We start from the raw sequence: 18,304 nt of genomic DNA on the forward strand, positions 1-18,304 counted from the left end.
TGTTTTTTGTTTTGTTTTGTTTTGTTTTTTTATAGAAGGCTGTGAAAGAGGTGATAATTAAAGGCATTGGGAAAGAGCAGTCAGACATGTAGGAAATTAACTAGCCAAGAGCGGGGTCCTAGAAAAGGAAAAGATAGCATCTGCAAGAGAAAGAAGTGGTCACTAGTACGGTGTGTTTTAAGACAGCCAAAGAAGCTCCATCAGGGAGTGAATGATTCAGTCAGTCCAGTCAAACTGACGTCATATTTTCCAACAAAATCCAAAATAGAAAAAAATTTAAAGTAGTATTCCTGGTTGTGTTCAATTAATGGATTACAATAGTGATTTCCCTCCAGTGCTTATCACACAATAACAAAATTGGGGGATGAAGTGAAGGGGTAGCATGAAAATGCTTCGCCTGACGGGATGCTGCTGTGGAGGTCACTATAGAGTCATCAAATATCGATACAGTGAGTGTCACTGGGCTTGTGCCAATTTTGTGTTCTTTTCCACATCAGATCACAGAAATAAGAAAATATAAATATTTGCAATAAGAAAATTTCCAATACAAAGAGCACTATTGATTATTTTACATAAACTCTTAGAAAATTATTTAGGAAATATACTTTTCTGAAACATTTCCTAAATGATACCGCTTTTTTTTCCTGAAACTATGATCTCCTCACTTAGTATTTTTAAATGTTTATTTATTTATTTTGAGAGAGAGGAGAGAGAGAGAGAGCGCACACATGAGCTGGGGGAGGGACAGAGAGAGAGAAGAGAGAATCCCAACAGGCACTGCACTACCAGTACAGAGCCCAACACAAGGCTCAATCCCATGAACCATGAGGTCATGACCTAAGCCAAAATCAAGAGTCAGATGCTTAACTGACTGAGCCACCCAAGCACGCCTCACTTATTTTTTGGTGAAATAGAACTCAGAGACTTGTTAGGCATAGTAAGAGAATGAAAAACGATTCCTTTTCTAGAAGCAATAGACTATAAAAATACTTTCAACTGTTAAATTGAACTGGACAAAGAGAATTTATAAATCAATAATCAAGAACTAATTAAACTTACATGTATTTCCTTCCAGAAGAATGTATGGTTTCTGTTCAAGATTTCAAGATTTGTATTGTGTACCTTAAGAAAGACATACTCCTACATCCTATTTGTGGTAATGCTTTCATGGGAACCAAAGGCAACACATAATAAGCAAATACCAATTCTCATTGCTTCATATTCCAAACCTTGTAAAAAATGAATATTATTCACTAAGGTTTACTCAGCCACAACTCCCATTGGCTTTAACGGGAGTTTTGCCATGGCTAAAGACCACAAATAAGGTCCATGTTTCTGGTAATAAAAAGACTGCCCTGTTACTGTGGAGAAACTGTTAAACCACAGAGTGAAAGAAAACAGTTTCATGTCACTGGAGAAGTCTCCAAGTTGACTTCCATTAAAATGTAACCTTATAGTAGGATGTGGATGATTAGAAAGTACTTAGGATAGAGGACAAAGGTTACTTTCCCAAAAGAGAAATTGTGTTTGAGTGAACGGAGATTGTAGATGGGATGCCTAGGGATACTGGCTCCTTTCCCATTCTGACACTTACTTGACTTGTCTTCTTTGGCAAGTTCTATGCAGGTCCTCCCTCCCCCCTCTCCCCTGAGCCAAATGGGGGCCCTGGTCAATTCACAGCTGGACTACTGTTACCTTTCCTTCCTACAATCCCTGCCTGCTGCATTTCTCCTCTCCACTCTACCTAATACTTCCCTGCTCATATTATCTTCATTCCTTATCATTTCAGCCCATGTTGTACTTCTTTTTAAAAATCTCCCAGCAGCTTCTCATCCTTATTTCTATTAAAGTCACTCGCTCATTTTTGGCCTTTCGTTCCTCAATGACCAAAATCTGCTGTTTGCTCATCCTCACCAAAATTGTCTCTTCAAGTGGGAATACTTATAAATCCAAGGAGAGTATGCATGGAGGAAAGTCAGCCCTTCTGAACTGCAAGGGCTAAAAAACAAGTGTCTCCACCAGATTGGGATTCTACCAAGTGGGAAAATAAGTAAATAGCAAAACATTAGATTTTTTCCATTCTTTTTATTTTAATGTCAGAGAAGACAAGTTTCACCTAGGTTTGATTGATTACCTAAAGCTTTCTTTTGGTTTTTCTTATAAATAAAACCATAGAGATTTTTGGTTTGGTTTAGTTTTAGCTGGAACGAACTTTCGGTATTACCTAGTCTAGTTTTAAAACTGTTGCTGTTTTCACAGCAGAATTACTATTAAAGACATATCTTACACTATATATATATACATGTATATGTGTGTGTATTATATATATTTAATCTATATTCATACACTATACTATATATTTCATACACAATATATATACAGGTCCTGAGAGGTTGCTCGGAGCCATCAGTACTGCACTAGAATATTCTACTTTTCTCAATTTACAGCTGTGAAAACTGAAGCTCAGAGAGTATAAGTTTTTCACAAGTACAGTTGAAGGCGTTGCTGCCACTAGAATTCAGTGTCCTGATTCTGAGTTTAGGGCTTCTTCCATAATTGTCTTCAAAACCACTTTTTTATTGTTTCTTTGGGAAACCATCCATCCACACTGAATGATTCCGTGATGAGTTTTAGAATAAATCATGCGAATAACTCCGTTGCTTCCAGTGGAGTTCTATGATGTTTATACAAAACGGCTTAGACTTTCCTTGATTACCAAGCCAGTGACAAATTCAGGAGCTTTCTTGGGCCTAGTAATAGTTTTAGCTAACCCAATAATAGAAATAGAAGTTACTAGCATTTATGGGAAAAAATATCAGGAATAAATATCTTACCTACTAAATACGTGACTAATAGATTGAATTTATACTATAAAGCTTCTTGAGAATTATTTACATGGGTGATAAAAATAGAAATATTTGGGGGTGCCTGGGTGGCTCAGTTGGTTAAGCATGCGACTTCGGCTCAGGTCATGATCTGGCAGTGAGTTCAAGCCCCACGTCAGGCTCTGTGCTGACAGCTCAGAGCCTGGAACCTGCTCCAGATTCTATATCTCCCTCTCTCGCTGCTTCTCCCCTGCTCGTGTGCTGTCTCTCTCTCTCTCTCTCTCTCAAAAGTAAATAAACATTAAAAAAAAGAAGAAAAGAAATATTTGGATAGCAATAGTCTCCTGCCAGGCACATGTCTAACTTTGTGGGACACAATCACAGGTCGAGACTATATATGGAGGTTGATATGTCATATATCTAAATATTTTAAGGTTTTAAGTCAAACTAGGCCCATAGCCTAGTTCCTGTCTTCCCGCCTCCGCCTCCCCATCCCACCCCCATCCCCCACCGCTCTCACTGCCCTCCTATCTCAACCCCAAGGATCGATTGCTCTTACCTCCCTGAGGCTTCAGGAGTCCTGGGCTCTGTCCTGGATGTAACTTGATTCTATGGATGGATCTTCTGAGACAAGGTAGGTGGAAACTGAGGCTCAACCCATGACTACTGGATGGTGTCTAGATCTAACAGAACCCCAAATGAGACTGAGCTGATTAGGTTCCCCAGACATCTCGGAAAGGTGATTTTCTCTCCTCAACCTGTTACTTCTCTGATACAGCCCCTCCAAGTTAAGCATCTCCGCAAACTGCCCCTTGTTCTACAATTCTTAACTTTTACATTTTTCCCAAGCAGAACCTTGTCTGGAGAATAATCAATTTGATATGTTGAACGGCCATTCCTCGACAAGATAATAGTAGCAGATTTTATGGTTTAATTGATGCCGATATTTTACATTTACGTATATTTAGCGGAGTCTTGCAGTGATGCAGAGGAGGAATTCCCTGATCCCTTCTGATTAAGAATGAACAAACAAACAAATAAGTATCTTGTTGAAGAAAAACATCCTCGTTATGTGATTGCTGGGCTAGAATATTGGGGATTTATCAGCTTTGGACTACCAAGCATTATAGAGGCACTTTATAAAATACCTTCTTAGTTAAATGTTTCTTCATAATTAAAGAATTGCTTAAAAAAACAATTTGGTTTTATAAAACAAATCATATTCATAATTAATTTGTTCTGACTAAATCATATGTGAGACTTTTCATTCCAAAGGAGGATGACTATAATGTACGGTTCTTATAAATCTTTTGCTCCTGAAATCAACTTGTTGAGTAAAAAAGAATGCTTTCAACCATCAGCTAAATTCAGTAGCTAACATGGGCATTTAAAAAAGTATAGAGACACCAAAGCATGGTACTTTAACATTAGAAATAGTTCTGTTTCTGTAATGTTTCTGCTCATGCTGTTATTTTCCACTGACAGGTAAGAGTGAGGTTTTGACACTCTTAATATAACATAGGGTGTTAATCTTATAATCACCCTGTCAGCACTTTCTGTCAGAGTGTTAATGGCCACCTTTCAGCCACTCAGAGGCTCTTGCCAATAAAAATAATACCGGCATCCAGCCAACCAGAAGTTATTCAGCTACGTTTTTTTTCCTTCATTTTTTTTTAAAGCAACGAATAAATTAAAAAAAAAAAAAAATCCAACCACAGACGCAGAAGTCTATCTCTGTGTTCTACTTCCTTATTTCCGAAGTCAACTCTCTACCTGGTAACAAGATTCAAACTTTTTCTTTGCTCTCAATCTTTGCATTGCATTAATTTTTTTAAAAATGTGAATATAGTTAATACACAATGTTACCTGAGTTTTTAAGTGTACAACATAGTGATTCAACATCTCTATATGTTATGCTATGCATTACATTTGAACTATCCAAAGTATTTCTTAGTTTTCACCCAAATATCATAAGAAAAATATCTATCTTGACTGAAAATGTAAAGCATCCTTTCAAACAGTTGGAAAGGGAAAACTATTAGTTTTTTAAAATAATTTTATTTATTTATTTATTTATTTATTTATTTATTTAATTTGATTTTAGAGAGCATGTAAGCAGGGGAAAGGGGCAGAGGGAGAGAGATAAGGAATTTTAAGCAGACTCCGTGCTCAACGCAGAACCCAACACAGTGCTCGATCCCATGACCCTGGGATCATGATCTGAGCCAAAATCAAGAGTCAGACACTTGACTGACTGAGCCACGCAGGTCCCCAAATATATAACTAAGAATCATCCAAAACCCAGGTCATTTGAAAGCAACAACTAATATCCATATGGGTGTGTTTATTACACGAGAGCAGCCTCTAGAATCCATTTCATGAAGAACTTTGAAGTAAATTAAGATATTATAATTATCTAAAATTTTGTTCTGAATTTGACCCTTTATTGAATCAAATAATGGCCTACAACTTTTGTCTCTTGGACTTATTAGACAGCAAATAAAAGACAGAGGAAAAAATGAGAATTGACTGTGTAGGAAAGATTTTCTCACTAGCTGATAGTTTTTTTTTTGTTTTGTTTTTTGGGTTTTTTTTTTCCTCTGATGTTCACTTCACTCTTTTGATTTTGCTTCCTTCTAAAAACACTCATTTGGGTTTGAGGGTTTCCATTCTGTGTTAACTGCTATCTTCCAGCTCATCTGAGTTATACCCGACACCCTGTATTTAGATGTTCTAAATTAGTGCATTTTGTGTGTGTGTGGCTATGTGTGTTTGTAACATCTTTGGCAAGGAAGTAGCTCTATGATGCATAATTTCTTGTTGAAATAGCAGGATATTTAACTTTACAAATACATTTTCCCAATGGAATGCCTACTCATAAATCTATAATTGCCATAACCACAAAGATCAGTATGAAAATCTAACACAATGTGAGCTGAATTTCTCACTTTTTATTTCACCTTAGCTGATGTGCCTTTTATATCTCTTGTGTGTTGTTTTAAAAGAAGCAACATGTTTGCAATAGTCCTGTGAATAGTAATGATTGAAACAGAGAGCTTCTGCAATAACTTGACTAATTTACTTTATGTTGAAGATCAATCTGTCATCCTTTACTTTTCAGTCCTAATACATTTAGATGGTGTTTTATTTTTCCTAATGACAGACTGCACATGGAAAATATATTTCCAAGAAATAAAATCTAAAGAAATTAATAATATCCTGTTTTCATTGAAAACTAAGTGAAATGTATTAGGAATTTTTTCACTTGGTTTGGCTATAAAACAGGGAAAACAATGAAGTACCAAGTATAGAAACAATTTTATGAGTACATGGGTTACATACTTTTCTGAGGGAAATTTCCTTTCCAAAATGCTGATGAAAACAAACCAAAATTTGAAACTAAAACACCCCAAGTTCACTTAACACAATGAATAGCAATTTAATCAAACTTGTAGTATGTATTATGTTTCTCCCAGAGACGAGGGTAGGAGTGGAAAGAAGTCATTGAGTAGAAAAGTTTAATTATGAGATAAATTCAACTGAACTTCTCCATTTAAGCCACTATAATTGTCTCAAAAATGTATTAACATTTCTAAATTAGTTCTAGGACTTAGACATCTCATATAGTTCAATTTCAATGAAATTATGCTGTACACAAATAACCTGGTTTCTAAGGCATAATGTATAGATTATTTTTAATGTCATTTTAATATTGTATAGATACTAATGTCATTTCCTTTAAATCCTGAATTTCACCTGTGACATGAGATCAAATTAGATGAGGATTCTCCCACTTCCTCCAGAAGAGGAGCTATGTTAAACTTCTCAAAATCTTTAGTGTTTTGTGGGAGTAGAGTTGAAGAGTTGTGGAAGTAGACATTATCTGGGTAATAAGTGATGACATTTTTTTTGGTCACTGAGGAGGTAGGGAGCGGTCAAGACTTAGGGTTAGGCTTAGAAGAAACAGATAATCCAAACCACTGGGATTGGTAGTGACACTGGTTTTTTTACCTGGCCATCAACTCTATTAGACTTAAAGTACTGTACTGTTAAACATGATTAGTGATGTGGGGACCATCTACTAAATGACCTCTAAGACCCCTTTGCATCATATGACTTGTCTCAGACTATATTTTATTCATCAAAGACATTTTATAACTCCATCAAGTATACACCATTTAAAAATTTTTTTTAATATTTATTTTTTGAAAGAGAGACAGAGTGCAAGTGGGGGGGTGGGGCAGGAGGGTCCAGAGAGAGAAAGGGAGACACAGAATCTGAAGCAGGTTCCAGGCTCCATGCTGTCAGCACAGAGCCTGACATGGGGCTTGAACTCACAGACTGTGAGATCATCCCTGAGCAGATGTCCACCCAGGTGCCCCATATACCATTTTTTTTCTGAAGACATAAACAAAATTTTAGTTTTTTCTTCTGTACATTTTTAAAGTGGGTTAGTTAAATGGCATTTTTGTTTACATTTCTATTCACTACTCCAAATATAGAATCGATAATCAGAATTTATTCCTATCAAAGCAGTATGCACTTAATTCAAAAGTAAAGTACTGCATATTCTTTCTCTTTTTCACTGTTTCATAACTTTGTCATGCTCAGTGTGTGGGAGACTATTTTCATGATCACTCATCCTTTTTTTTTTTTTTTGCTCCTAGATATTCCATCATTCTGAGCAGTTAGCATTTATCTGAGTCAGGCTTTCCAGATACCAGGATACATGGCATAATATTAGAGAATTTTTTGGTGGGTTTTTTTTAGTACTTAATTAATGTTAAATAATAACACAAAAAAACTAATTAATAATAAAAGCCATTATGTAGCTTTTTTTTTTTTCTGGAGCTATATATTAGGCACAAAAGAGACAATAACAATAATGGTGAATGTATTAGAGCAGTTATTTTGATTTATATTTTAGTTTTTTTGAGAGAAAGAGAGAGAGAGAAAGAGCACATGAGCAGAGGAGAAGGGCAGAGGGAGAGAGAGAGAGAGAGTCCCAAGCCAGCTCCACACTCAGCACAGAGCCCAATGCAGGGTTCTACATGGGGCTTGATCCCACTGACCCTGGGATCATGAACTTAGCTGACATTAAGAGTCAGATGCTCCACCGACTGAGCCAATCAGGCATCTACAGCAGTTATTTGGTTTGCAAGCAACACCAAAATGACTCTAGGTTGACTTTACAAAGAATGATTCCATTTGAAGGACGTGAGTGTGTTCACAAGATTAGAGAGAAGGCTGAAGATGAACAGCGTCTGAACTTTCCTAGTTGAACTAGTCTTGGTAGCAAGGCTTACTTGACAATCTTCCTGGGGAGCGTATGAAGTCCAACTCACTCTTTCAACCTTGCTTCCATTATGAGCAAACCTCAAAGTCTGGTCTTGCCAGTGTTGGGTGATGTAGAAGGAATTTCCAGTGATCTGAAGGCAGCTTTTGAATATGAGGGAAGGCACGTGAATTTCATGTTCCACTAAGATGACTTTCAGTGAAGAGAGGCACATCTGCAAATTAAATTGTGGTATTGGGTGGCCAAAATATTAAAATACATTATAGTAATATTTATCTTTATAAGTGAAGCAGTATAGTTTCCCACCAGTGGCAAGGAAACTCGTATAAAAATGTGATGTTTAGGTAATGAGAAGTGAAGAGGGGAAAAGAGTTTACTTTTATAGATACTCTAAAACCAACCAAATGAAGTCTTATGTTAACATACTCTAATAACAGCAAAACATTAATGACTTAGAAGTTATAGGTCTAAGTCACTAGGGACTGACTAGAAGAAACAGGTGTTAAGACATTTACTTAGGCTGATGACAGTTTGCTGCTAATTAAATCATTAACTGAGATTCTGCAACACTTTGGCAGTACTCAACATGCTCAAATCAGTTTCTCACACCTAGTTTAAAGGAGTGCTCTTGCTTTCTTTTTATCATTAAATAAACTTTGCTTAATTAGCAGTTACCTTCTCAAGTTTGCCAAACACAGCTTGGCACTTAGTCTAACTAAACATGGGCTAAATTAAGAACAAACTTTAAGAAAATTACTTTATGATCTTTTATGAAATTCAGCAGATGGAAATATAAAACAACACAAAACAAAAATAAAAAATAAAAGTTCTACAGAGATACCAAAAATAATTTTTAAAACTTGGGAACACTGGGGAAAGAAATGAAAGGAGAAATTGAGAAATGTTATGTAAATGAGGATTCACAAATGGGGTAGATGATTTATCCTCCTATAAACAAACTTAAAAAATGGAAATAAGCAATAGTAAGTCCACTTGGTTTTTATACTCCGATATGTACCACTGCAATACACCATAAGCTATCCTCCCCCATCCAGTTGATCTGACTAAAGAAGACTTAAATTTCCCAGTTCTCAGATGGATCTTCCCAATGGATCATCAGGAAATAAAACTGGCCTGTAAAATCACTAACTGAAAAATAATAGACTAAAAAGGACAACCTTTTGAGATTGGCCAATCAACTGATAGGGGCTCAGAAAGAAGATTTGTACTGTAAAGCTTGAAGTGAAATTAAATATGACCCCTGTCCTGAGTTTAAAATCTGTTTCTGGGAGACAAAGTGATCTTGGAGGAAACAATGAATTAAACAAACCAAAAAACAGGAAATGCTTGAGTTGTGCAAGAAAGTAGGAATTTGAGTTGAAGGTTGAGGATAAGACAGCCTTTTAGAAGATGGACAATAGTAAAGCAAACATTTCAGGTAAGGCAAAGGTAGTCAGGAGTGTGATGCCAGGTAGGGGCACCAGTTGAATCTTGGAACTTAAGGTCTGGAGGAGATGGGTCAGAATTCCATGGTGTAGGATAGAAGAACTTTGATTTTGGTGGGCATACAGAAGATTCACCTGGCCAGACCAAGAGGTCTAGGGACTGACAGAAAATGATGTTGATTAGTTGGCACTGCAAAATGAAGTCTTAAAAAGCCTATAGAAGAAACGTAGAGGTATTTGTACTTGAAACAGGACACAGCAGACTAAGTCTACGATGTAAACCAGAGAAAAGTCTGGAAAGGATTTGCAGGAAGGATATGTCCACCTCTATGTTTCTTTAACATGATAAATACCAATAGATTTAAAATAGAAGCTGAAATCAACTAATTCATAGAGACCAGAAAATGTACTGCCAAAGAAATGGAAAACCCACAGTTACATCAACGGCATGACTCAAACAAACAAAAAAATTATGATTTTTTTAATAAAAGGGCAGTATTTAATCAAGCAATTGAGTGGAAATGTCAGCCCCTACTGCACTCATGCTGCTCAGCTGTAATCATTCAGGCCTTTAACCTCCAGCTTCAAGGCTTCCTAGTCTGAAGCCAATTCTTTTGCACAGAACAGGGAGGGTTTTGGGATCCTCAGTCTGCCTGTCTGGTTAAATATCAAAGTAGCCATGTGCTTTTGTCACTATTCCCTTCTCAAATCCTATGAACTTTGCAGAGACAGAGAAGGAGAATGAAAAGAAAGGGGTGACAGGAAGAGGAAAGAATGAGGAAGAGAGAATGGAAAAGGAGTGAGAGAGAGAGAGAGGAGAAAGCAGCAGTAGAGTCAAACATAGGCCAGCAATATCAACTACTTAAGTACTTTTTGAAAGATGGAAAGCATGTGCAAGGGCATTTATCTTAAAGGAGAAGTTACAAACTAAGTGCTTGCAGAGAGGAATATCACAAAGAAAGGAGATTATTTTAACCTAAGGAATTATGGCTTAGACTTAATAAATTGTCAATGAACACAAAATAAGGGGAAAACTTGAAAATGGAGACTGCTTTGAAAAATCTGCCACCCTTCCCTGCACACATCCATCACCTTTCCCAATGTATGGAGCTACATGGCCATCCTCTCTTAGCACCCATTTTCCTTGAGGCACATGCACACACACACACACACACACACACACACACACTTCACCTCCCTCTGGCCATGACCTCAGGAGATCATAGGTCTGTTATGTGGAAAAATTGCAACAGGAATTTCCAAACTTAGAAGTAAAAGACATAGAGAAAAATGGTGGTCTTGTACCATGACAAATGGGAAATTATGAGAAAGTAAATTTTAAATTAACACCAGGAGCTCCAGCCATCTTCCTCAACCCTTCTCTCAGATGTGAACAGTTAAAGAAAACCACCTTATGAAGAAGAAGAGTTGATCCTTCTCTGGAGAAATATCACGGTTTCAGAAAAATGATGTCTAGATATTGACATTTGAAAATCTCCTAAGAAAAAGTCGGTTTACTGTCTGATCATTCTATTTTTAAAAAAAGATCCCCATTTAGAAGCCCACCTAGATACTTCCATCTATTTCTAAAATTCCCTGTTTAATATCAATGACTAACAAAATACCATTTGAGAAAAGCCTGTAATATAAAAGAGAGACAAAAATAACCAAATGGACAAGAGAGAAAAAGAGAAAATTAAAGTAGGAAAAATACGTAAAAATTTATGATTAATATCATCATAGCTATCTAAAGCTACACAAGGAAAGCTATTTTGTCTATGACAGGTGAGTTGAATAGAAAACACTCAAGAGTTCAACAAAGAACTCTTGGAAATCAAAAGTGTGATTGCTGGAAATGACATACTCTTAGAAGATGGAAGTTGGATATTCCCCAGGAATTTGAGATCCATTTCTGATGAAAGGCACATTTTTCCCAGCCAGAGCTGTGTCTCATTATGCTCTGCTTGTATTGTGGCTATTTCTGGACTCCTAAAAAGCTTATTTCCTAAGGGTGACCAAATAACCAGCCCTTGCCTCTTTCTTCCAAAGAATACTCTATGAATCTTGCAGAAACATTTCTGCACAAACTAGATTATGGATACCAGTGTGCCAAAAATATTTCTGCTGCATCTTTAGGGCTTGCCTACATTTTTGAACTCTGGATAAGGAATTACAAAGATAGTATAGCAATAACCACATTGACTAAAAATAAATTTTTGACTTTATTTTCTTGCTGTAAATATGAATTTTGCATATTTAAATTTTTATATTTATGATGCTTGAATATTTGCCTTAAAATGTATAAAGATTTGTAAATTAGATTTTTGTCCATAATAAAATACCATGTATGCAAGAAAAAATAAAGAAGTGCAGAGAGGTGACTACATTATGGCACTAAAGCAAAACCATAATATCAAATGGATTTGGTTATATATCTTCTTTTTATTTGTATTTTTTAAAATTATTTTTTTAAACTCATAGATTCTCTGAATCCATTATCTTCTGTATTCCTGCTGGCATCTGAATTCACCTCTTCCACATCAGTGATATATTCACCAGCTCTTGTTAAATCTTGGAAGCAGAGTGACAAAAATAAAGTTAAATAAACTTAAGAATTTTCTGTGAGATATATCTATTCATGTTTTTCTGGAATCCGAAAGATTAATTAATACTTGACAATAATTTCCGTTAGAACATTTAAATCTATCCAGTTTCGGAATGCCATTTAATACGATGGTTCTATAATACTGATGAACATAATCATTTTTTTCTGTATTTTATTTCTTTTAAAGAAACTATTAGCTTTCTATTGTTACTTGGAGGAAGTAACACATTAAATAGAGTGGAAACAAATTCTTTGTTTCATAGGCTGAGGTTACCCGTACTTGTCATGTGCTGCCCATCTGGATTTTAAAAGTTTGAATTAACACTGAATTGCAAAAAGGACATTGCAATGAAAGCAATTAAAGTTTATTTTCCAACGCATTCTGTGTACTTACAAATCTTACTAAAGAATGTCATTAAGTGTCACTTTTTAGCCTTTTTTTTTAAAGCAATAAAAGTATGTGTCTCTATTTTCCACTCAATAGAAAATTTGAAGTTGAGCAAACTGTAAAATCTCAGCCATCCTCCTTGGTTCTTCAACTATTTCCTAGCACTTGACTTTGAAAGATTGAAAATTGGATAATAATTGAATCATTCACCAGGTTGTATTTTGACCACTCAAGGTCATTTTTTCGATCTTAAAGCCAGCTACTTTTAAGAAGGTGAGTTGTTGCCATGTGTGAATGCCATTAGTAGAGATGCAGTAAGAAACTGGACTAACAGGGTATCCTCAGGATGTGTTCTACTCCAAAAGCACTTAAAAAGTTGGAACTTTAGGGGCACCTGGGTGGCTCGGTCACTTAAGCCTCTGACTCTCAGTTTCAGTTCAGGTCACGAACTCACGATTTGGTGAGTTCAAGCCCCGCGTCAAGCTCTGTGCTGACAGTGTGGAGCCTGCTTGGGATTCTCTCTCTCCTACTCTCTCTGCCCCTCCCCTACTCACACGATCTCTGCCTCTCCCAAATAAATAAACTTAAAAAAATTTTTTTTAAATCGGAATGTTGAAAATTGCTTCAATTATGTGGGACATATCAATATCTATTCTTCTAAAAATCGCATGCACATTTACTTTTAGTAGAGATTATTTTTTTGTTCACAAACTTGTATAAAAATATAAGGTTCATCTGGAGAAACACTGGCAACATATACATATATATGTCTATGTATATAGATCTATAGATAAATATGTATTGATTGAGATTATTAACTTACTAAGTTATGTAATGTTTATTTTTTTTCACAGTTAAACCTTCACGTTATTCTCCAGTGATTCATTCATGAGGAAAATTTAATATTAGCTCCTTATTACTTTTTAAAAAATAATAGCAGCTACATTTATTGAGTGCAGGCACCATGTTAATTTGTGGTGTTCAATTGTATCTGGTTCACTCTTAATTTTTTCCAGAAGTTTTAGTGTTTTAACCTGTTTGCATAAAACTTCATCCATCAATCTATTTACCCTTATAGAAATTTATATCATTATCATGGTTCTCTTGATATGCAATGGTTAAAATTATACCCCAAATATTCCAAGTAAAATGAGACTTGAATTTTATACAAACAAAAAACATCGTATTAAGTTTCTGATAGTTTTGTTGACTGTCACAAAATATAAGCCAGCATCTTCAGGAAATTGAGAAGCAGAGGTCATAAACTGTTTTGGTTAGTTCTCTTCTAATTTATGTTTGTCATCAATGAAATTTATTCACAAATACTACAAATTGGAAATTTTGGATTGAGAAAGTTATGGCCTGTGTGTATAAAGGATCTTCTACTCCTTCCATTTTCCCTCCTCATTTTCTCAAAAACATCAGTATTTGAGGATAGTACCCATTTATTCTGTATTTCAAGAATATTCTTTGCTCTTGGATATCTAATACCTAGAACCTATAAATCAAATGAGCAAGTCTACCTAGGCTGAGAAATTTTAGGGAAAACAGATTAAAAGTTATGACGGCATATTTATCACAGGTCAGTCTCACTATTTACCAAAGGTTAGAGTTAGTGATTTGGTTTCATCTTTACTTACTTTTTACTGATAAAGTATGATGCCTTCCTTTACTTATTAGTCAAACCGAGTTGCATGAAAGAGAAAATATTATAGGCATTTCAAAAAACAAAGGACTTACTAGAGGAAACTGGATATTCACAATATCATTGGAAGAGCAAGGAATGGGAATCACAGACCCACTAGAGGGAAGGTAGAAAGGGGTTTCTGAGAATCAACCACATTATTTTCCATACTCCCTCACTCTTGCCATTCAGACCTTCAGGCAGACCTGAAATCCCGCATAAAATAAAATAACATCTAAAGCAATGAGAATTTATTCTAAAACTTAATAGACTCTTTAAAAAATTAATTTTCTAGTAATGGTACTAGTTAAATATCCTCTTTAAAGATATATATTTTCCTAAAAGATGTTTGCCCCAACTTTAACATCTGGGACATCGGGTTTATCATTGATTTGGAAATGAATATGAAGAGATAATATGTCCTTTCCCATCCTCACTAAAGTCCCTTTATACCAAATTTGGGGGCAGATAAGGGTTGGCCCCTAAAATACAGTATAGTAGAAAGAATATGGTTTTTATATGGATTTTTGAGAAGCATGAGCTGTAATCCTGGGTTCAAAAATTAAAAACTATGAGATCTTCTACAGATTACTTATCTTTCTGGGCCTTCGTTTTCTTATTTACAAAAAAAGTAATTAAAATACTTCGTAGGGTTGTGTTGAGAAGCACATTAGATAATGTGTCTTTTTTTAAAGTTTATTTTTGAAAGAGAGAGAGAGCGCACACACACGTGTGTGGTAGGGATAGAGAGAGAGAGAGGGAGAGAGAAAATCCCAAGCAGGCTCCGCACTGTCAGTGCAGAGCCTGATGTTGGGGCTCAAACCCACAGCCCTAGGATAATGACCTGAGCCAAAATCAAGAATCAGAGGCTCAAGTGCCTGAGCCACACAGGTGCCTCTGGAGCACTTCCTTTTATGACTGTAGATGTGCTTCATTAATATTAACAATAAGTATTCAAATTTAATTTACTAAGATCTTTAACAGTGAAAAATTTTAATAATATTTACTATCTAATTATGGTGGCTCAAAATAAGCCAACTAATAGCAAATCACAATTCTTATAATTTTATATATGTCTTATAACATATATAATTTATAAAATGATTTTTCTGATTAGAATTCCTATTCATCTTCCCATAATAATTGCTTTGTGAAAGACCTTCATAGTGCATGCATCACACTTCATTAAAAGTGCCATTTTTGTCTTTTTTACCAGCACATAAAAAAATATTCTTTTCATTTTCTTTTTTCTTTACATTTTTCTTTTTATAATATGCAGCCTAGAGTAAGTTATCAATAAATGAACTCAGTTTCACTACTGTATTTTAGTAGCCTGACATAATAAGTAAAAGGGATGAATTAGAAGATAGTAGTGGGAATAGGAAAGAAAACATAGGTGTGAGAAATATTGCAAAAAGAATTAAAAAACTAAGATATGGTGGATAAAGGTTTATAAAGGTCAGAAAGACACTGATAAACTTTGCTATGATAGTTCATTGTAATATAGGAGAAGTTAAAATAGAATTATAATTAATTACACAAACCATTTTACAAGCCAACTCCATGACATAGGTAAAAAAAAAAAAATGATACAGGCAATATTTCTATGTGTTTTAAGTGAAATAAAGACATTTCTAAAACAATATATTCAATATATAGATACACTACATGAATCTATAGGATTTACATGAAAATATCTCAAGCTAGTGAACTTTTAGGAGATTTTTTATAGACTTTTCCATTAGCCATATTTTATAAATTTTAGGTTCTATAATGAAATGCATATTGGTGTGGTTTTTTGCATGCACATTTCATTTTAATGTTGTTTAAAAAATTCTGACAAATCAGGAAATGGGGGTTTAGGAGTGATGGTGATGCAAAAGGGGGAAGCCGTGGGGTGGGGGTTGAGGACTGCCAGGGGTAGGTGGCAGTAGTATGCCTTTACCCTATGCTTTCCATCCTCTCCTGAACAGTGTTACATTCCAAAATGAATGGGTGAGTCCTCCACTATGTCTGTGCACCTCAAAGCGATCTTGCACATCAGCGAATATCTTGGCACCATTTTCATCTGACACAAATGTGATGGCCACACCCTTGAGGCCAAACAGGCCCGCTAGGGTCACCTGATGCTCATAGGTATCGGAATCCTCAGTTGTGTGGTGTTGAAGGCAATGTTCACCCACTCAGTGTCCATGCCTCAGCCAAATAGGTTGGTAGCCACAAGAATTTGACATTGAAAATCTTAAAATATATGTTGTTTTAGAACAAGAAAAATTAATGTCATTTAAAAACTATGAATCTGAGATATCAATCCTTGCCAGCACAGAAGATGGTAGGACTCCCAAAAGAAAAAGAGGAGTTAAGAGAAGATACTGATGTAAGTGGAAAGCTAATGCATTCTTATTTTTGCTTTCTATTTCCCTTTCTCTTGTGGAATATTTTTAACATATAGAAATAATTTCGTCAAATGACTACCTGTGAGAAAGTCTTAGTTTTTAAAAAATAGATAATTCCAACAGTAATTTAGACCTTAATGGTTTCTTCAGAAAGGAAGAAAGAAAGAAAGAAAGAAAGAAAGAAAGAAGGAAAGAGGGAGGGAGGAAAAGAGAGAAAGGAATGAAGAAAGAAAGAAAGGAAGGAAGGGAAAGAGAAAAATTTAGAATGGGGGAAAAACCTAAGAATTATCTTAATGTTATAGGTTAAAGAAAGAAACAAATGTAAAGAGGGAATCAATTTTTTGGAAACCTGCTCTATTCTAAGCAAACTGGTATGCCACTTCTTATGCATTAACTCATCTAATTTTCACGCCAATCCTGTGAAGTAGGTGTTATACCTGCTCACTTCCACAGGTACCGAGACAGGGTGGTAGTGGATAGGGGCAGCAGCTGTTGTGGTTGTGATACTAGTAGAAGAAATGTCAGCAGGAGAATACAGCTACCATCCAATTAATAACACTACTTGCAGGGGACAGTGCAAGAGCTTTGGATGAATTTAATGAATTGAAAGTAACAAATATACAAAATTCTCAAAAGAAAGCCTGTAGTGGAAGAAGAGAGCTAAAAAAGGGAACAACCACTTTGAGGAGTGGGAAAAAGGGAGAGTCCACAAAACAATGAGGGCTAAGGATTAGAAAGGAAAAGACAACCACACAAACACCATCCATAGTAAACAAGAAAAAGGAGAGTTTCAGGAAAGAGGAAATATTGAAAGCTGCAAGAAAATTGAGGAAAATGCAACAAAGATCATTAATGACTTAATCTTGGACTTTCCCAAATTACAGTGCTGGTCATCTCCACCCTCTGTCTTGAGCATCCCTCTAAGTTTTGGAGTCCTGGATGTGAACTCTTTTCCCTACTTGGGCTCAAGATGTTTATTTGTACTTAATAATGTCCCTTTTCACATCATAGATTTGGCAAAATAAGACTAATTCTTTCCACTTTGCAAATTCAATTACAATTACCACACACACACACACACACACACACACACACTCACATATATATATATATACACACATGTGAATTACTTAAAAATATATCTTATATATTTGTAATATATATATTAAGATGGAATATACAATATAACAATATAATTTGAATAATATATATGTATATGAAATGTAATCTTTTACTTTAAGTATCTGGTTATCGTATTATTTTACCTACTTATAGAGTCTTATTAAGTTATTCTGATATTTAGCCACAAAAGTTTGCTTCTCTGAAAAGTTTAGCTTTTGCTACAAAATTTGTGGCTGTATCCCATCCTCCTTTCCTAAACCATTATAGTAACTATAAAATTAGATACGTTCAGTACCAGTCCAGTAAAATCCCATTGGCAGTCCTTATCCATCAAAGAAATATTACTCATACTTCATGTATCCATTATCATATATGGCCCCATCGCCCCCACTGCTACTTGCTGAACTACTCCCCAGTTCTGCTAGCAAGATGCTAAGAACAAGGTCCCCTCAAAGCTAAGCTCCAGTTTCCTCATAGACTGTTCTTCATACCTTTCTCAGGAGCTAGATAGGAACTCAAGGAGGCCGAGTCTTCTTAGGAGCT

The sequence above is a fragment of the Panthera tigris genome, chromosome B1, assembly GCF_018350195.1.
Source record: "Panthera tigris isolate Pti1 chromosome B1, P.tigris_Pti1_mat1.1, whole genome shotgun sequence".
In the NCBI taxonomy this organism is placed as follows: Eukaryota; Metazoa; Chordata; class Mammalia; order Carnivora; family Felidae; genus Panthera; species Panthera tigris.